General features: G+C 39.8%; 1 protein-coding gene across 1 annotated transcript in view; it reads left to right on the top strand.

The window, feature by feature from the left end:
* INSC (INSC spindle orientation adaptor protein) overlaps positions 1-22,096 on the top strand; it is a 94,413-nt gene that overhangs the window by 33,456 nt on the left and 38,861 nt on the right. The gene's annotated exons all lie outside the window — the stretch shown is intronic.

The raw sequence follows: 22,096 nt of genomic DNA, 5'->3' as shown, positions 1-22,096 counted from the left end.
TGAGCCAAATTTTTCATCAGTTTTCATTGGGGATTTTCATGGGTTTCACTGATCTGAGAGTAGAAAGTCTCAGTGATAGCTGTGGTGTATTAGGAGTGCCATCATACAAATTGTTATGGGTCAAAGATGATTCAGCCCTAAAGCCTTCCGTAGAACCAGTTACATCAGTGCAGCTCTATGGTCATGACATGAAAGAACAGCAGCAACAGATCTCCAATAGTTGGGGTAGATTAATTTTTCTTGCTAATGATTTTATTATTAGGAAGCACAAAAAGTTTATTGCTTATAAAATTTAAAAGATGTGTCCTATCGGTTTCAGATATGGCATGGGGAATTTCCCTGGGGAAGTAAACAAATTTTCCAAATTTCAAAATACAAAATGGCTGAGTTACAGTTTAAAATAAGGCTAAGTGAAATGCAGTTCCCCAGATTGCTACTACCATATTTTCCGGCGTATAAGATGACTTTTTAACCCATAAAAATCTTCTTCAGAGTTGGGGGTCGTCTAATATGCTGGGAAGGGCACCGAGGTCGGTGCAAGGGCCCCTGGCCTTCCCCTCCTTCTAGGCCTCCGTGGAGGCCGGGAAGGAGAGCCGAGGCTGGCACGAGGAGGGGTCTTTGGAGGAGGGGTCTTATACAGCGAATATAGCTCAAAGTCTAAATTTTAATAAGAAAAGTTGGGGGTCGTCTTATATGCCCCATGGTCTTATAAGCTGGAAAATACAATATATCTGAAGGTGGCATTTGAAGAGGTCTTTTTTGAAGGGTGAGTTTTTAAAGAGGATTTGTAGGGATGTATTTATTATTGACTGTGGGATAACAGTAAATTTTCCGCACACAATAGCAATAATGGAAATTGAGGATTCCAACCAAGCACCTCGTTTTACTCTACCCCAGAATACCCTTGATGGAACTTTCCAGGGTGTTCTGGGGGAAAATGTCTGCTAGTTGACCATCAAAAAAGGTATCTTCTGGTGGTGGCCCTTAGAATGCCTCACAGTGACACTCTGTCAAATCTGATGGCAAATGAAATAATGACTCCACATCGGTAATCTATTACCATTATCAAAGCCTTAAACCAGTTCTCCCACCTTTGCTTTCCTAGCTCTTGTATGTGTGTGTAAGTGTATATGTGCTTGTGTGTGTTGATTATTCCCTCTAATAAAAATACAAAATCTATGTATAGTTGGGTTGCCATCCTGAGGCAGCTGTTATCTTAGCTGTATTATATCTCTCATTCAAGCTAATACTGTCGTTCCCCTAAAACATATCAATTTGTGGCATCCTCGCATGCATGCATCACCATTGGGGACAATGGAATGTGAGAATCCACAGATTTTGGTATTCACAGGGTGAGGTGGGGGTCTGGAACAGATCCCCCATGGATACCGAGGGTCAACTGTAGATTGAACTCAGCAGTTTATGTAACAACGTAGTGCTTGTTGGATGCTGATTTGGTGCCACACTGAACAAACAATAAAACAACTTTATATTACAAATCTTGAACTGTGAAGATGATTGCAAGTCCAGAATTTTTCTTACCAGGGTTTTCTGATACTCATTCCCCCACCCACATTTCTAACATATTTCAATTTTTTAAAAATATTCTTTCCATCCCTAGGTAGCACTGTAGGTCATCCATCTTACTATGTGATCTCTGTTAGGTATCAAAGCAGGAGCTTTGCTGCAGCACACCAAAGATTCCCTTACTTCAATATCTTGCTTTTAATAATTCCAGGCTGTGGTCCTTCAGATACTATATGACTGCAACTCATTTCAGCCCAGACAATACAGCCTGTTAGCGTGGTTTGTGCAGCCTGCGTAGGTTCACACTGAAGCTTCACACCAGGGTGGCAACCAGTAGACTGTCATGGAGCTGTGTGGCTGCTCAGGAATCTTCTCCATCCTTGCTTAAAGCTGATAAAGCAGACTGAAACAGATGTCTCTACAAAGAGGCTCTTTAATCTTCAATTGCTCTATTTACAAAATACAACTACAAAGCTACTTGCACTACACGTCCGCCACCAACAAAAATCCACACTACCTACTGAGGCTTGTCCCTTATATACACTTGTGCAATGTGGCCAGTAAGTCCAGCCTCTTCCTGCTGTGTCACCTTATTTCTTGTCGCCCAGGCAGGATGACTACGCATATTTACAGTACTTTTGCAGAACTTTGTATTGCTTTCCAGCACATGATGACCTTGTAGTGACAACACATCCTTTGACTCAGCTGAGCCCAGTTACTTAGTTATCATGCTGCAGGTGACCCATAGTTACCTTCGTCACCCTTCCCCACATCTGGACATTTTTACTTCTGGATAATTCTCCAACATAGCCAGTGGTGAGGGATAATTATAGTTTTGTTCCAGCACCATGGAGAGCCATCTCTTGCTTAGCACCATGAGTGGGCAACTCTGGGAAGCCTACAAATGGGATGAATATGGCAGAACTAATCCAGTTTTGCTTCCCCAATTATTCTCTTTTTTGCATATTGCCTCTGGATGTGGAGGTTCAATAGACCCATTGATAGATCTATGTTCCACAAGTTTGCTTAATTTCTTTCTAAAGTCATCAAGACAGGGATGGGAATTGTGCACTGCATAGACCACACTGGGTTGCCCTAGAGTTTTTGAGGTCAGTCATTGGTCTATCTATAAGAAAATGCTAGACTAATTAAGAGGAAAATGGCAAGGAAATCCATCCATTAACTGGAAAGCAGTATGAGTGAATGCCACAGAGCAATGGGCATGGGCTGAGCAGCAGTCCTCCAGCACCATCTTCTGAAAATATTGAGAGAGAAAAAAGACTGGAATTGCTGTAAAGCAGTGTCCCCAAGTTCAATATCAGTTAAATGTCCAGGAATTATTGATGTATGGAATGCCACTGAGTCATCCATAAAGGTCAGTCAGTAAGTAAATCTTTATTGAATCAGTCTGCCAACTATATCAAACAATTAAAAAGAAGAGACAAAACCCAGAATATGGTGTCCGGGAAAGCAGCCAAAGGGCTGATAAGGCAGCTAGTTCCCAAACAAACAAACCCCCTCCCAGCACAGCAAAGTCAGTGTAAGATACACAGTCCTGGAGATTCACAGTAGTTCTACCAAAAGGGATTACCAAGAGAATTGTCAGACGGTCCGAGGTTCAGGGCAACAGATAGGCAGGTCGATAAAGCAGTCCAAGGTCAAGGTTTCCGGGTAGTCAAGACAAGAAGCCAAAGGAGCCAGAGACAGAGTCTTTCCTCTAAAAGAGTCAGATATCCACTGGCAAAGAACCACACATGCTCTAGGTGCTTAAGAAGGCAAGGAGCCGGCCTTCAGCTGTGTCTGATTACGAAGACGCTTCTGATAAAGCCTCCGAGATCTTCGAAGGCCCTCTCTTTTTGCTCGACGCTCATTGAAGGTAGGCACACTGCCCAGATCCTCCTCCGTGTCCACAGCCTCGGCACCAGGCAAACTTGACTGCTGAATCTCTGGAGGGGCCATAGACTCTGCTCCAGCAGAACTAGGGCCAGCATCTGGCTCCTCCGTTACAGGTTCAAGCCCCAGGGGCTCTGGCTCCTCCATTACAGGTTCAGGTCCCAGGGGCTCTAGCTCATCCTCTGAGTCCTCCAAGCCATCCTCCAGGCTGGGCATGACATTTGGGGAAAAAACACAAAAACAACTTTGTTAATCATTGTTGCCCCTTGCACGTGATGAGGGCTTCAAAATGGTGGTGCCCTGTACAGACGGATGCTGCCATTATGATATGACGGATGCATAGCATCCACACATCACGGTGCCATTACGACATCGTGAATGCGCCATTGGTGCACTGCAAGGTCTTAATGGCATTGCAAGAAGAACCCGCTTTTTGGTCCGCAGGGAAGTCCCGCGGTCTGGAGGCTGTGGCTTCTCCGTAGACCAAAACTAGGCACCGGGACACCGTCCTTTTTGGACGGTCTGTCCCACGCCAAAGAGTCTTTCAAGAAAAGAGGAAAAAGAACTAAGAAAGAAAAGTGAAATTCAGATAGTAAACAAGGTAAAATATTTAGAAATTATAATCACAAAAAACCTCTGATCTCTATGAGAGTAATTACATCAAAACATGGAAAAAGATTTAAAAAGATCTCAGAAGATGGGATAAATAGCAACTGTCATTATTAGAAGGAATTGCAACCATCCAAATGAATGTACTGCTTCGAATGTTATATCTGTTCCACGTGATACCAGTTATAGCAAATGGACTTCCTTTTAAAATGTGGAATAAAGATCTGTCTGATTTTATGCATGGAAGGAAGGGAGCCAAGAATTAAAATGGTAGTGATGCAAGACCATAAAGAAAAAGGAGGACTGTGCCTACCAAATTTAGAAATATATTATAATGCAAGTATGCTTAAATGGCTTAAAGAATGGATACTATTTGAAAATAAGAGGTTACTTGAATTAAAAAGTAATAATTTATATTCTGCATGGCATGCCTTCCTATGTTAGGACAAAAGGCCCCATTCTCACTGGCACTTTTCCACTGGAAGGAACTGGGAAGCTTCAGTTTCTCCCTCCCTGAATCCCTCCAGAAGCAAGTGCTGACTACCAATCAGGGGTATTTTAACCCTGAATGCCCTCTTGGAGAATTCGGGTTTAAAATGAAGGCGCCTGGCTGTCAATCAAATTTAGTTCCGCGATCATCATAAGTGATGTTTCCAGCACTCATTGGGCAATTGGAAGTGTGCTCCCCCCTTTTTTTAAAGAGCCAGGCGCCAGAATGCACACATTTTGTCAAATTTAAAAACCTCCTGTGTGTGTGTGTTGTGGGTATTTGGGTCACTGCAGGTTATGATCTGCCCTTGGCCCCGTTTTCAACCCCAAAATGCAAGCTAATGCCATCTCTGCATCCTGTATCTTCCCTCCTTGCAACCCCAGAATGCCTCATACACATGTAGTAGTAGTAGTAGTAGTAATAATAATAATAATAATAATAATAATTCCTCACCTCGGAATGCCAGAAAAGGATGCGATGCCATGCATTCTTTGCTTTCCCTAGGCTACCCCTGAATTCCTTAGAGATAGTAGCAAAAGCATTCTGTGTATCAATTTGCCAATTTGCCAAATTGGAAAGAGAAACGTTGTAACATTCGCATTGTAGCATTCATTCACAAAGGAAAAAATGTCTTGCAAAGTGCCCTTTGCAGCATTTCCGCTTTGCTGGAAGCACGGAAATGAAAGGGAAAGTGTACAAGCAGCTAGCCACGTTCTATCTAATACACACACACACACACACACACACACCTGAAGCAAAACCATGCAATTTTTTTGCCAATAATAATAATAATAATAATAATAAAAAGGAAAAGTCCCTGCTGGAGAGCAAAGGCTTGGCTTGCTCTGTCCCTCTGACCTGCCCTGAACTGACCCTTCCTCCTGCCTCTTCCTCCTCCTCCTCCTGCTCTGTTATAGAATGCCCTCCATGGCCCCCTTCTTCCCCTTCATCCTCCTCCTCTGTCACTTTCTCCAGTTCCCCCCTGCCCTCCCTCTGACTGCCCTTTGCAGCCCCCGTCAGTCACCCCGATTCCTCCTTTTGGCCTCCTGTCACCCTTTGCCTCCTGTCAGATTCTCCTTTTTTCCATCCTTCCTCCAACTCTTTCCTCCTCCTCCTCCTCCTCCTCCTCTTCTTCCTTCGCCTGATGAGGGGAGGGAATGCTCACCCACTGCCTTCCCTCTGACCTAAATCTCTCCCATGAACTTGACCCAATCATGAGCGAGGGCATGTTCATATTTGTGAAACCTGGGTTTTTTCAAAAGAGACATCTTTTGCCCCAATTGCAAATGACCTGTGCTAAGGGGCATTTGACACGAAACACTTGTGCATGCCTCTGATTCGCTTGTGGGAGATTCGGGGCCAATATGAACTTCACGTGAAAGAATCAATTTCTGATCCGGGGTAAAGTGTAGTCTGAATGGCCCCTTAGAAGAGCATTAGATTGGATTTGGACTAAATATAAGATATATTTTTATACTAAAATCCTGAGATGGATTTCCACACATGAAGGCTTTCATAAAAAAGAAAATCTTTATAACATTAATTGGATTAAATATGAGGATATCCTAATAAAAACAAAGGATGGATATAAAATGAAAACAAGAGGAGAAATACAGGAGGAACAGAAATACATTGGTTTTTATATCGTCAAATCACAGAACATTTTTTTAAAAAGACATACTCTGTTATTACCCAATGACACGTCCATTTCAGTTTATGCATGGAACACGAACAGGAGAAGTTCACGGGGGTGTGATAATCTTCCCCCCGATTGTGCTATTAGCACAATTTAATCATGATTTGAAGACTCTTGCCTCCTCTGTGTGAAACAGCCCTTGGTGTCAAATAAACTGCTCCCCCTTTGTCCCTGTACCTCAGGGTTTCTCTCTTTTTCTTTTTCAAACCCAGTATTGCAATTTTTAAAGAGAGGCTGCTAGTGTTTGCATTTGTGTGTGTGTGTGCATGATTTTAGAAGAAATGCATTGAAAAGTACTTGATACATCACTCAAAATGTTGAAAGTAAAACCTCATGAAATAATTAGTTGTTGAAATAATCTTTCCTCTCCTAAATATTAAATTCCAGGTGCTGGATAATATATCCATAAGCCATTGAATGTTAATAACATTATTTGTTTCAGTCCAGAACAGGATATGTTTTTCAGTGAGCATATCTACTCCTACGGGTGTCATGCTATGCATACACTTAAATCTATCTGTATCTATAACTATCTATGACTGTGTTTGTTTCTGACCGTCATCCCTCAGGGTAAATAAAAATGAGGACTATGTGGAAGTCCTAATGTTTGCCCTTTGTTCAGCCTCCAGTTTCAGGTCAATCATTATTATGGGTAACCTGACAGTTTCTCTCATTCTGCCTTTCTCTGTCAATTTATGTGTATACTTGTGAATTCAGGCATCGGATATAAACTAAAGCCTTATTTATTATTGAAAAAGAATCACTTGCTTATAACTCATGTAATCCTCAACATGGTACTTACAGATTAATGTACTTCACTCTTTTGCAAACAAGTTGCTATATTAAGTCATATGATTCCAAACACACAGTATGCATCAAAAATTGTGAGAGATTTAAGATTGAGTGAAGCATGTCTTTCTATGGTTTCTTTAGTGTAGCTGTTAGTCAAACAAGTTTTGTTGAACCTCATACAAACTATTTCCCCCCAAAAATCTATTAATGTATGTATCTATATGTATGTGTGCATGCATGTACACACACACACACACACACACACACACCCGAGCCCTTCTCAACCTTTTTCTTTGGAGCAATCTTAAAAAAAAATCATGTTTCAGGGTATCTCTGCATAAAAATAATTATATCTTCATCTCAGACAATGCATTTTTTTTCAAATCACAATCTCTCATGGAACCTACAGACCTCTCACAGAACACATGGTGCTGGGAAACCCATAGAAAGTCAGGTTATAGTTTGTTGAATTCTGATATGTTGTTGAAGATATAGCATGTTCTTGGCCTCTTTAAAGCTTGGTTTGTTTTTAGGCCTGAAAGCAACAATATGGCTTGTCCTTATGATGTTTCCCCAGCTGTCTGACCTGAAGTAGAAGCTGACAAAAGTGGTAGGAGAGAAATTGAAATAAGACTAACTGTGCTTTTTAGTCATCTGTGAGAAATTCATAAAGCAACAAATGATGACTACTCTAAACTGTGGTTTCATGGCCTAAATGCACATCTTTTTGTCTAACTTCATTCAACTCTGTGAAAAACATGTAAAACGATGACATGAGAAGATCAAAAGTCCAAAATCTTGGGTTCAGAGTTATAAATAATACTTGTTCATTTCCTCATCTTTAACAAGAAAACACACCCCATTGGAAGAAATGAGACTCCCTACTGGAAAAATTGACAACTGGTGCAAGATTTACATCCTTCAGATGTTTTTGTGTCAAAAATATATAAAAAAATAAAATTTCATACAATTCTTTTTAGTTTTTGACATAAAAATGTAGATTTCAACCAAAACCATTTTTTCCACAGAAGAAGTATGTAATGTGGAAAGTGCACTGTTTCCTATGTCAAATGTTGATTTATGAGCTGCAAGATGGGTTGCAGAAACATTTTTTTTTTGTAACGAAGTCTCAAAGTGCAAAAAATAATTTTAAAAATGTATGTATCCATGTTATCCTGGTCTACTCTTTGAATGCTATGTCTGCCTCATGTACTGCTCCAGGTTTTAGGAGGGAAGCCGGAGGCCACTTCAGCTGTGATAGGGCCACAACTGCACTGAGACCATGGCAACTGCACAAAGTGGGCTGCCACTGCAATCCCAAACCACCTGTCACCAGGAGCTGGATTTTTCCCACTACTTTTTGATCTTGTCAAAAGGACCAGATTGCAGCCTTGCAGCAGCTTCTTGACACTTTGGGAGTGTGCATTTATTTGACCTGTGTTTTGGGCCTTAGTCTAGACTCTAAAGAAGTTAGCTAAGATGCTAAACCTATTTGGAGATACCGTTCACCTGTATCTCTAAAGACTGGAGTAAATCATAGGGTGATTTGCTGTTCCACCCACATGGAAGCCATCTCTCATCTCTGCATGTGGGCCATAACGTATGTATTAAATTAAAAATGCTGGGTCACTCAAACTTTCTGAGTGCACTTCAAGACTGGGAAGATGAGTGTTGAAAAGAAGTGATGAAAAAGTAGTCATACTAAAAAGAAAAAGAGAAAAAAAATCAATCATGGTGATGGAGACAGGGAAGAAGAGGACAGTTGTTCTCACCCTTTAATAAGACCAGACAGAAGTGATGGATCATTTTCCAAACCCCAGAGCTGTCATACCAGTTAAGTTTCACAAGGAGGCTCTTTAATCAGAACACCATCATGCTTTTTAATCATCATCCTAACAATCAGGCTTCCCCCCTCCCATAATATTCCTCAAATGCAAAGTCTCTGAGGCATCCTGTTGCATTCATAGAATTCTTTTGTTTGTATTATACAGCTGACCCTCCTTTTGTATTGCCAAGGCACTGAACACATTTGACATTTTAGCTGATTACTTCCCCAGAATTAAACAGACAGCAGGGCAGCATTCCAGCGTTCCTTTCAGTGTGAAAGCTAATTATATAAATGCTTTGGACAGCAATTTCTTTTTGGATGTTAAAGTGCTTTTATTAGATTGTTCTCCTGTCCTCTTTAAATTTATTATTGGATACTTATAAATGGTGGAGCTGGTGAAATTTTAATTTTTTCCCCTTCCACTTCTGGATTAGACCAAAATAGAATAAAATACACATGAGAGTGTTGGATTATGATATAAAGGAGATAGGAAATATCATAATTGTAGTTGTTATAAACCCCAAACTCTATTTTGTTGTGGTTGGCCACTCTAGGCCCTTGCTCACAGAATCATTCTGTGGATCAAATCCTAATTTCTAAAGGTGGTAGGTCTACAAATCTGTCCCTAAACAACAGCAGGCCAGTAAAATGCCCTTGAAAACCCGAAAGAGACCATTTTATTCTTTTAACAATGTCATCAACAGCAGGTTAACAAGAGATCTAATCTTATAATAAATTGAGGGTTCATCCCAACTGACTAAACCTTCAGGATTTGGTGGGAATTGTACCTGTACTTATTGGGATTTTGAAAAATATTCTTATAACATGCCTCCTATCCCAATCTACTGGGATTTTTGAGACTAGCCATGGCCTTTTAAATCTAGGGCAGTGGGTATTTCACCCTCTCCTGCAAGTTTCTAATATAGACAGAGGTAAAATCCCATACATATCTCCTTTGTCTCAGTTCTTCTGATACTTATGGGCAGTCCTACTGAAGATGTGTTGAATGGGGACATGAGCTTTGCTACAGGGGTTTTCCTCTGACCTTCCTTCCCTAATTACATTTCTGACCAAACATTTCTCTTTTCTTTTAGTCTTTTTTTTTTTTGGTGTAGCACTTTAGCACTATTACATTTAAAAAATTAAACATGTCTTGAGGAGGAGATGTTAAGTTCATGGAGGGGATGACGGAGAGGGAAGGAAACCCCACACATGGCATAGTTAACCACACTTCAAGCAGGAACAAAAGCGTGGATGAAATCCCAGTATATTTAAGGCATGACTGGGTGCAAGAACAGGAGCAGGAACCATCATTACAAGGTGTAAAATCCAGAAATAGAATAGCTCAACATTTGAATAAAATTCTGATATAACCTGCTATAAAGATATGTTTTCTCTCCTAAGAAGCTTCTTTTTTATGGAAAAATACACAACTATTCATAATAAAGGAGTTCATGGCATTTTCATGTTGAATCACAAAATATGCTAAGATCTATACAATTAGATTCTTGGATATCAGGGACCAATAGATCCTATATCTCCCTCCTAGAAAAAATGCCAACATTGTTCTACTCCATTGTGCCAAATCTTCTCTTGTGTCCAGTTTCCAATTTGGAACCAAGCTGCTGGTGCTGCTGCTGCTGCTTCTACTATCTTTCTCTTCATTATTTTTTTCTAGTCCAACAGTTCAGCTGCCACCATTTCTTCTTCTAGGCTGCATCTACACTGTAGAATTATGCAGTTTTACACTGCTTTAACTGCCATGGCTCAATTCTATGGAATTTGTAGTTTTGTGAGATAATTAGACTTCTGTCAGAGAATTCTGGTGCCACAGCAAGCTACAAATCCCAGGATTCCATAGTACAGAGCCATGACAGTTAAAGTGGTGTCAAACTTCATTAATTCTGCAATATGATAGCAGTCCTAATCTAGACCAGTATACTCTGCAAATTTCATCCAATATTCACCAGAAGAAAACATTACAGTAGAAATCTTTTAATTCCTCACTGGAAATTACTCCAGTTTTCTCCAAAGGGGAAAAACATAGTGCTCCTGATCTGCCTTCTTTTTACCATATCTTTTCTCAGCTCTGGCACTGTTGCCTTATCACTTGGCACTACCCGTTTTTAGTTGTTGACTGAATTATTTTAAGGGTATTTTATAGTCATTCTGACAGGACCTTTTCAAGTTTTATAATGTTTTATTATCAATCTTAGCTTGTTTAAAAACAACAATAACCACAAAGAAAGTGACAAAAAAGATTAAGAACCGAAACAGTTCAGGGCTCTAAGAGCACTGAACAATTTAATCATGCTATAAAAACACAACAGAAACAAAATATTAATGATTTTAAATGTCAAGGACTGAACAAAATAACAATTTTGATTATCTTTTAGAAACTCAGTAAAGATGAAGGTAGCCAGATCTTGGCTGGGAGGCAGTTCCATAAATGTGGTTCATCTACAGAAGAAATCCTGCTTTCTGTATTACGCAATGGGGTGATGGGAATGCATCATAACAGTAGCAACATCAGATATACTATTCTAGTATTCTGGTAGATTGTGGAAGAGAGATAGGCCAAAGGGTAGATAGGTGGACCTGAAAATTTGCTGTCTAAACATTCCTTTGGTAACTTTGCCTGTTACCTTTTCTTTGGATGTCTAAACAGTATTTCTAAAGACTCGATCTTTATGTTGCTGCAGTTTTAGAAGTTTGTGGATACAAGGAAAATGTGCTGGGGAGCAGAATTTTTATTTTAGGGGGCAATACCTTTATTGTGTCCCCTATATCTACACTGCTAGTGGCTAGAACATATTAGTACAGGAGCCATGTCAGTTAGGAGTTTATCACACAGAGGAAATCCCGTGCAGAAATGGGGGTTTAAATCAGAAACCCCCTGCAAAAGTGGGTTGATTTTCACACAGCGTTAAAGTGGTATTAACCTGAACAGAAAGTAGACGGAAAGTTAATGAAAGCCACTCCTTTTTACTTTTGGAAAATCTCGAAAGTAAAAAGGAGTGGCTTTTGTCTACTTTTAGTTTGGGTTAACACCAGTTTAACGATGACGTGTGTGAAAATTAACCTGCTTTTGCAGGTTTTTCCCCAGCTTTTAAATTCCATTTTTGCATGGGATTTCCCCCGTGTGATAAACCCCTATGTTGGGTTTGTCTGACAATCTGTTGCATCTCATCCTGTGGCCATGAACAAGAATCCATTAATGGATTCCACTATATGTTTCTGCAAAGGTAATGTACAAACATTCTTGCCTCTCACAGTAAGACACATTGAAATCAGCAATATGAGAATTGCCATTGATTTGTTGGCAAGATGTTCAAGCTGTGCATTTCAAAGTTAGGTACCCAAATTCTTTACCAGCTCTCCTGGTCTCTTTCCCCTTCTCAGTGCTGAGGTTTCAAATATTAAGGACTTTTACTTCTGATAGCAAGTCCTGAAACTTTAGCAATGAAATGTTAGTTTCTTGGCTTGCGTTGTTCTCCCATCTTCACTCAATGACATGGAATCGCAAAGCCATTTCTCTTAAATTATGATTTCCCCCAGTGCCTCTACCTGCAAGCTAGAGCACTTTGCAGTATCCCTTGGGTATCTAGGATAATCCCATTTGTGCTGAAACTAATTTCCTTCTTGGCAGCCTTTGCTTTCTTTTACCTATTCATCTGTGATATTTTTTTTTGTTGTAAAAGTTACTGATCCATTTGGTTCCAATGCCCTCTTTTCATGTTCTCCTCCTTTCCTTTCTTCTCTTTGCTAGTGCCAACCCCACTATACAGCAAGATGATAACACTTTGATTCAGGCAACACCAATAGTGGTGGAGGTAGACTGGGAAGATATATTAGGGCAGCTGTCTGAAAGGTGTTGCAAGGTATTTCAATATCTGTCTCTAGCCAAAGCTTGGAAGGTACTTGTTACACATAGTAACTTACACATATGTCTGTCAGTATAGCACTATGATTGTTGTGGTTCTATCCCATGTAATCTGGGGATTTGGAGTTGAAGTAGAGCTATTTTGATGGTTCAGTCAGAGACCCCTGGTGCTTCATCAAACTACAATACCCAGGATTCCATAGGATTCTGTCATGGAAGTTAAAGTGGAGTGAGAGTGGACTAATTATACAAAAGTGATAAGGCCTGTAGTTAGTTTCTCCTCCCCCTAATATCTGAAGCATAGCTACGTTACATTATAATTGTACATTATAATTGTAAGAAAGGAAAACTTCAGTCCTTTTGTGGTTTAAATGTAATGCAAGGTTGGAAATATGTAGTCCTCCAGGTGTTTTGGACAGTAGTTCTCAGCATCCTCACAATTGGCTGTGTTGCCTAGAACTGCTGGCAGTTGCAACCCAATAACAGTAGAAAGGCCATATAATTTCCACTCTACTAAAATGGTTTCAGTTATTATTGTAGTCACAAAGGGTCACTAGCTACTTAAATGCTCGACCATAAATTGACCTTATGTATAAATTGAGAGTATGTTTGGGGGTCCAAAATTATGCATTTTGATATGTTCCATGGATAGGTTGAAGGTAAAACCTAGAGGCATGTAACAAAGGATCTAACGATGAAGCAAAGTAAAACAATGTCAAAGAACTTACAAAATTCCAGCAGGTGCAACATTTGTACTCACACTAAAAGTTGGATGGATGAGAGAGTTGTGTGTGTGTGTGGTGGCTCAGTTCTTCCAGAACAGAATACACTCTTGCCTTCCACCAGGGGATGGTTTCTTTTTTATATAAGACTTAAAGTACAGTACTTACAGCAACCCATGGATAAGGTTCCTCAGTTTTTTTTGGGGGGTCAATCTTTTGACTTAAATTTCTAGACCTATAACTGAATATATAGAGTAGATGAGATTTCTACCATGGTGGTTTGCAGCATTCATTGTAACAAGGAAACAAAATAACTTCTTAAGCTACTATATATATTTTTAAAAAGAAAAGACCCTTAAACCTTTAACTATAACAATAAACAGCAATTTGTTTTGGGGCTGACGTTGGTGTGGAACTGTAGTTAACTACTGTATTTTGAAAAAACCCAGCTTTACAACCTCTGCCCTAAGCAGAGAGGGACAGGTTTAGAATGTTTAGAAATGTCGGGTGTGTTTGTTAGAAATCACATAGTTATATTCCCTGGATATATAACTATGTATTTAAATTTTGATTTTTTAAATGCAGATAATACTGAAATGGGACCGAATGCATGTGTGAGTGAACATATGGAAAAGTGTCAAAGATCAGAAATATTTATTATGTTTATTTTAATTTATTGATTCAATTTATATCCTGCTTTTCTTCCAGCACAGCACTGAAGGCAATTTACAACATTAAAAAAAAAAGTACAGGAAAAACCCCACAAATTCTATTTGTTCAAAAGTTTTTTGTTTTTTTAAAAAACCCAAACAAACCATAATTCTGTTAAAAACTCAACATTAATATAGTTTAAAACGTATTGAAAACAAAACAAAACAAAACAAAAAAAGATAAAAGCTTGGCACAATCTGTTCTACAAAAAGGAAAAAGGCTTGCCTAAATAAAAAAGGACTTTGCCTGAAGGCAGAAGCTGAGCAAACAGAAAGTCAGTGAAGTTTCTATAGGAGGAAGTTCCATAGCCTGGGAGCAGCCATTCAGAAGGCTCTCCCTATGTCTTCACCAAACATGCGTATAATAGTGGTTGGTATGAGAGAAAATCCACCTAAAAACATGGGCAATCTCATATAGAGAGTTACAGGGGCGAAACAGATGGGCAGGAAAAAGTGGCTTGAAGCTGCCTTTTCTGAAGCCACATTAAAACACCACCAACCGCACCACCAGCTCCCAAGACAGCTGGAGTGCTCATGTCATGACCACATGATATGGCTTCAAGGCAGGAAGAAGCGGAAAAAAAGCTGCTTCTTTTTGAAACGGGCTTTCTCTGCACAAGGTGCCTAGAGGGCACTTTCCTGCTGGCTTCAAACATGTGTCATCTAAATGCCACACCTTCAAGTCAGACTGAAAGCACCTCTTTTTGCCTGTCTGTTTAGCTCCACAGAGACCAAATAAAACATCCTCCACTGTCCTCTGTGTGGGGAGTCTAGACAATGCAAACTGACTCTGGTATGAATTGTCTGGATGATGTCTGGACAGTTCAGCACTGAATCTGTTGTATACCTCCCTTAAACAGTTTCTTCAAAAAGTTCCCCATTGCTCCAGTTCTTCTGGATACCACCATTGTGATACTGGGTTGTTGTTTACAGTAGGTCCCACTGTGCCTCCCAGTGCCATTGCTGATAGTATAAGTCTCTTGCTTTGAAGTCAGAATGAGGTGCCCAGCCATGTGATCAGCACTGGGTGTCTCGTTCTGATCTCAGAGCAACCACTTCGCACCAGCAGTGGTGGCGCTGGGTGGCACAGCAGGATGCACTTGCAAACAGTGCCTGGTGTCGTAATGGCATGCCTAGAGGTAATGGAGAAATTCTGGGGCAGTTTTAGGGCCAGAATACTCTGGACTGTTCCTGGAATATTCTAGCAGGGGGTTGGACTGGATGGCCCTTGCAGTCTCTTCCAACTCTATTATTCTATGATTCTATGATTCTATGACTCAAACATGGTCTTCCACATTGTCTGCACATGTATAGTGCTTTAAATGTCATAGCCAGTATTTTGAATTCTGCCTAGAAACAAACCAATAGTCTGCACTAGGGATTAATAGGCCTCCTGTTTTTGACAATTTTTGCTAAAACAAGGAGGTTATCTAGCTTCTGACAGAGCTGTAATAAACAACTGTGGAGACTGTATTCTGTTAGATTAGAAGCTGTGCAAGCCTGATCTACCATTCTACCATATTCAATCCACGCAAGATTGTTGCCTGCTATCTTTCTTTTTTTTTTTTTTTTAAAAAAATTAAGATGTTTCTTTTATAGTACCATATAAGATTGTATAGTATACCAGACTATCAAAATGAGTCATAATTAATATTAAAAGAGAACAACTGTTTTAAGAAGCTCATCCCATAATCTAAGACAAAGGTGGGCAAAATGTGGTCTTGGAGCTATGTGTGGCCCTCAAGTCTATTTGTGTGGCCCTCAACCGCTCCAGCAGACCATTCATACTATTATTACACTACGATGCCACTTTAACTGCCACAGCTCCTTCCTATGGAGTCTTGAGGTTTGTAGTTTGATGAGGAACTGCAGAATGCGTCTCCCTAAAATGCAAATCTCAAAACTCCATAGGATGTTGCCATGGCAGTTAGAGTGGATTCTTAGCATTATAATTGCAAAGTATGACTAGGCCCCAGATATCTCAGACTATCCTTTTTTAAAAAATGGTAAATTGCATTATTATTATTATTATTATTATTATTATTATTACTATCATCATCATCATTATTATTACAGACACAATTGTTTTCCAAAATCAGAAGTATACTTCCAGCCACTTCCAAGAATTTTGAGGGGTTATTTTGAAGTCCCCCATGAAGCCCTCAGAGGTCTTTGTGTGCATATGTGCCTTCAAGTCACCTGCCAACTTATGAAGAGCCCTGGTGGCACAGTGGTTAAATGCCTGTACTGCAGTCATTCACTCACAAACCATAAGTTTGCGAGTTCAATACCAGCCCAGGGGCTCAAGCTCAACTCAGCCTTCCGAGGATGCTAAAATGAGTACCCAGATTGTTGGGGGCAACTAGCTTACACTTTTTAAACCACTTAGGGAGTACTTAAGTGCACTGATAAGCAGTATAGAAATGTACTTGCTATTGCTATTGCTTTTGCTATTGCATCCTTGCTATTGGTCTCACAAATTTCATTGGATTTTCTGAGGCAATGAATCCTCAAAAATGTTTTTTCCCGTTCCTTCTTCTCAGATATACCCTACACTACCTGGTATTTGTTGGCAGTCTCCCACCCAAGTACTTACAAGGACTTAGCTTCCAAGATCAGAAGGGATTTGGTGCCTTTTGGAGCGCAAAATTGGCCTCCACAGCCATAATTACCTGTCTCAACTGTAGGTTATATTCTTTTCAGATGCCATAATGGAGCTTTTCAGACCAGCGCTTATGCACTGGTAAAATGCAGCTAAATCATCACTAAAACATTTAGGAAGCACACGCGTGTGAAAGCCTGGTGCACTTGAAACTTTGCATTCAGAGGAAATTGCTTCTCCCCGAATGATTCAATGACACTGGAGAGGAGCTGACAATTCCCTGACATTTAGGAAGTGCACCAGGCTTTCAGACATGCATGCTTCCTAAATGTTTTAATGGTGATTTACCAGCACTTACCCCACGGTATTTCTCAGTATAGGCAAGTTTGGGCAAGAACAGACCAGCAGGAGGGGGGCTTGAAGCCACCCCTGCCAAAGACACCTTGGGACCATAGCAAACACATGCCGCAGTTCCGAAGGCACCCTCTGCCGCCAGCCCAAATAGGAGTGGAAAAGATCTGCTTCTACTTGGGCTGTGTTTAGGCCACCTTAGGCAGCCCCAGCAGAACTTCTGAGTGCTCCAGCAGCATGTGGCATCAAAACGCCATGCCCCTGGAGGGTCTTGAAGCCACTCCCATGTGGTTGGCTGGATGGCTTCAGGGTGTCTTCAGGGCAGGTGGTGTCAAAACGCTGGCTTTTGTGTCTGGTCTTTTCTGGCCCTTAATCAGAGAGTGGGCCCTTTGTATTTACTAGGAGTTGGTTCCAGGAACCCCCTGTGGTTACCAAAATCTGTGGATGCTCAAGTCCCATTATTTACAATGGTATAGTAAAATGGTGTGTCCTATATAAAATGGCAAATTAAGTTTTGTTTTTTGGAATGTATATATTTTTTGAATATTTTCAAACAGTGGATGGTGGAATCCATGTCTAAAGAATCTGTGGATATGGAGGGTGAGTGTAATTTATGTAATCCATAAAAGGAAACTAAATGTCTATCTTGATCAGTGTAAATCTAGTGGTTTTATTTGGTTCATCTTTAAAATAATAACACATCACACAATGTAAAAAAAAAAGAGAAAGAAAGAAATAACCATAGGAACTGAACAGGCACAAAGGTTAGTCAAGAGGCTCCCATACTATACACATATCTATCATGTTGTACACAGTAAAGTGACTTGTAAAGTTTCAGTATTAGTGGTGATTTACAAAGATTCTGTTGTTATAGAACAGCAATAATCTATGTGCATTCATCTGCTGTCAGTTGGGTACTTATGACTGAGAATGGTGTCTTCAGTTGAATGATAGCTTTAGCAAAGTGCAACTCATGGGCAGCATGTTGTTTCTGAGCCCACTTTTGTGGCCCCTGAATCCCCCTGGAGACTCTCAAAGCTCCCAGCTGTTGTCCTTTCTTTCTTTCTTTTTTAAAATCCTACCATTTTCAGAGATTTTTTCACCACAAAACTGGCCAAATCAACTAAAAACAGAGCATCAGAGTAATGTACAATAAAATACAAAATCCACAAAACAGCTATTCCTATAGTAATAATAATAATAATAATAATAATAATAATAATTTGTATTCCACTTTTTCGCAAAGGAATCAAACCAGATTCCAACAGTATAAGCATCAAATAATTAAAAATTACAATTTAACCCCCCCAAACCCCAACCCTCCCCCCAATCATAAAAACAGTGATCAACCCATAAAAAGACATTAAACACCCAAATTTAAAACTGTCCAATAGGAATACACTAAAATTTCAGCAGATTAGCACAAGAAATGGGGGGGGGGGGATGGGAGGATGATATCAATCAATTTTTTGGCCAATCAAAATGTACAACCTACATTTTGCTACACAGCCAACGTGGCTACCCCTGGATATGTTTCATGAACACAATGGTTTATTTTCTCCCGGAGCCTGTGGAAGTCAGCAGAAAATCAACCAGAATGGTGCCTCAGTTTGATACATTGTCACTTCCAGTGCATTGAAACTTGATGGCGTGACCTGCCACATGGGGCATGAGGATGAAAATGGCCCCTGCCCTCTCCACAGCTTCCTATCCCTGAGGTCCATAGATTCTCTATGTGCCTGTTCAAGTGAAATGACAAATCTGGGTACTCTGTCACTGACAGCCATGCAACTCCATGGAGTGGGGATATTGGCACTAGCCACATCACAGGATACCATAACATCCCCATTTCTTAAATAATGTGGCTGTTAATGGCTACAGTTCCCATAATTATGGAGCCTGAGCAAACATGGAAAGCTCTAAGCACATATTAAACTAAAAGGTTTAGTTTGTTGATTGACTTGTTACTGACTTGATGTTGAACATATGTTTTATGTCCACACTTCTGACACTACTTTATTCCCAAGGTGACCAACCTCGGTCCTTTCATTGTAATAATCTCTGCTACACACATATGCTGACAAATCAGCCTGTAAGGACACAGTATTTTGTAACATGCAAATAGCTGGCTTTGACCTCCATGTCATGACTAGAGAAATGTATTGTGCTGTAAATAGATGAATGCTGAAATCTTGGCCAAAAACCTTGAGTACTGGAAACATTATTGTTCCCCCATTTCTCACTGAACTTCATATGCTGAACATTATTTGTACTCTGTAATTTTTTTCACTGTTATATGTAATAATAATAATAATAATAATAATAATAATAAACGTTTATTTGTATACCGCTTTTCCTCCAGATCAAAGCAGTTCACACATGTCACAATACAGTACATCAACAATTACAAATATTACAATAAAATTTTTTAAAACAGCATATTAAAACAGTCGAGGTCATCAGATACTCTCTTTTATTTATTTTTGCTGTGATCATAAAGATCTCTAAGCACTTCATTTTTTGCTAGCCTGATAACATTTCTCATAAAACCATCTTATTGGCAGCATAAGCATATGCTTTATGTTCAGCTAAGGAATTTAATTAAGATCACTTGGCACTCTCCACTAATAAATAACTGAAATGAGAACAACAAAAGCTTTAAACAAACAATTTAAAGAATGAATGGCAGAACATTAAATATTGACATGAAGACAATTTTTAACATAGGTGCTGAACAGTGTGTGAAGAACAGCTTACCACATATTGAAACTTCATGATAAAAGAAGGCAGGGAGCAGACATGCATATCTTTGAATATTTAATTCTTCCACACAAAAATGAATAATTTCAAAAGCTGTCTTTCTTCTGGGTGTGATTATGAGAATTTGGGGACATTTTCTTTTTTTTTTCACACTTAGAAACCTTTTGTGAAAAAATTATTTGTGCAAAACACCTTGTTTTTGTGTAACTCCTTCTCAACATTTTACACAGAAAATCTACACTAACACCCCCCCCCCCAGATGTACAAAATTTTGTACAAAAAAGGTATGTTATACAAAATGCACTGTTCTCTATAGAATTTTTTTTTGGTGCAGAAAAGGAGGGGGGAGTGAAGACAGGAGGAAAGTTCATCAACAATCTAAAATATGTGAATGGCACAATATTAGTAGTGAAAATCATCATGGACTTGGAACAATTACTGAGGAAGGTCAAGGAAGAATGTATAAACTCAGGATTGCTGCGGAACATAAAAAAAACTTCAAACATAATAACCATGGAGAACATAAATAAATTCAACCTAGACAATAAGAAAATTGAAGTAAAGAATTCTAGTACCTTGGAGACTACAGTCAAGAGATAAGACAAAGACTTGGGTCCAGTACAGACCTGCATGAAAAGCTGACTTGTGGCTGTGGTGTGCGAACGATGCGCACCCCCATGGTAACCAGAAGCTGGCTTCATGCTGCCAGGCTGCCTACATGGCAATCGGCTTTCAGGTGCTCCAGTGGCACTGCGTTTACTCCACAAACTGGAGCACTGTAAAGTCATGGCAGGGTGGGAAAAGCCACCCTTTTGCCGGTGCAAAAAGGAGTGGTATTTTGCTGCTTCTTTTGGGACTGGCAAAAAGGCAGACTGGAGCCACAGTGTGTGGTTGCCACAGCCCCAATCAGGCTTTCCCAGGGACGGCTTCAAGGTTCCCCTTCGTGGTGGTTTGTTCTGCCCCTAGGAAAGGGAAAGGCAGCCATGAAAAAGCTGGAAAAGATGCTAAAGAATAAAGATATACAACTAAGCACTAAACTTATAATCATCCATGCAGTGGTATTCCCCATCATTATGTATGGTTGTGAGAGCTGGACAGTGGAAAAAAAAGGGATAAAAAGAAGATAAATTCATTTGAGCTGTGGTACTGGAGAAAAGTGCTGAGGATACTGTAGATACCAAAAAGACCAACAAAACAGATCAAGCTTGAAATATCCCTAGAAGCCAAGATGATCAATTTGAGGCTTTTGTATTTTGGCCACATCCGGCATGACTCATTAGAAGGCATGACTCATTAGAAAAGACAATAATGCTAGGAAAGGTGAAGAGTAGTTGAAAGAGAGGAAGCCTGCAAGCCAGATGGATGGACTAAATGAGGAAGGTCATGGGCATGAGTCTGCAAAACTTAATTAAGCCAAGCAGTGGAAGACAGCTGGTCTTGGTGATGTCTCATTAACAGGGTTGCCATGAGTCAAGGTTGACTTGAGGGCAGTTAACTACAACAGCAACCAACATACCAGTGAAAGTCATGCTTAGAAAGACACTTGAAGGACTACCTACCTCAAAAGAAAGCCATCTTTAAACCCACAATTATTTAATGTTGGGAAGGAATGCCAATCCCGTGAGAATTAGAAAACCTGACTGGTTAATAGCTCAGTGGATGCTTTCCTTAATATTAATATTAACATGTTTGGCAGGAAGTTGGGGCAGTTCTCAGTTTGGTTGTCACTGAGAATAATTTACTTTGCTGGAAACATGCCAGGCAGTGGTCTGCTTTGCCATATCTGGCTCTTTTTATCCTCTCCTTACACCCACTTATTTTGCCAGCTGTCCAATCAAAATAATGATCTTTATCTATATGTCAAATACACTAGATGTCTTTTTACTTAATGTTTATCAAGCACTTAGAAGTCTGCTCACTGTCTGTCATGTAGTGTCCTACTAGCAGGGTTCATTCTTAGTCAGCTTCTCCTCTGTTATCTTTGTTTACATTCTTCGAGCATTTGGTGTTTTTCAAGACTGAAACTGAAACCATTCCCCGCCCCAGAAAAGAAGGCTTACAAAGCCAAATGTATGAATGGCTTTTTTTGGTGTTATATAGATTCTCTAGAGCATATTATAGTAATTCTGTCCTTTATAAATACATGACCAGGTTGAAAATTTGACAAATGAATAAACCAGCTGTTACCCTTGCTCTAATCTTTGGAACTCTCTTAGCAATAACAATAGCAATA

Source organism: Sceloporus occidentalis, unplaced genomic scaffold (assembly GCF_023333645.1).
Source record: "Sceloporus occidentalis isolate IW3139 unplaced genomic scaffold, rSceOcc1.0.p SCAF_4, whole genome shotgun sequence".
In the NCBI taxonomy this organism is placed as follows: domain Eukaryota; kingdom Metazoa; phylum Chordata; class Lepidosauria; order Squamata; family Phrynosomatidae; genus Sceloporus; species Sceloporus occidentalis.
This window is presented reverse-complemented; position numbering and strand designations above follow the sequence as displayed.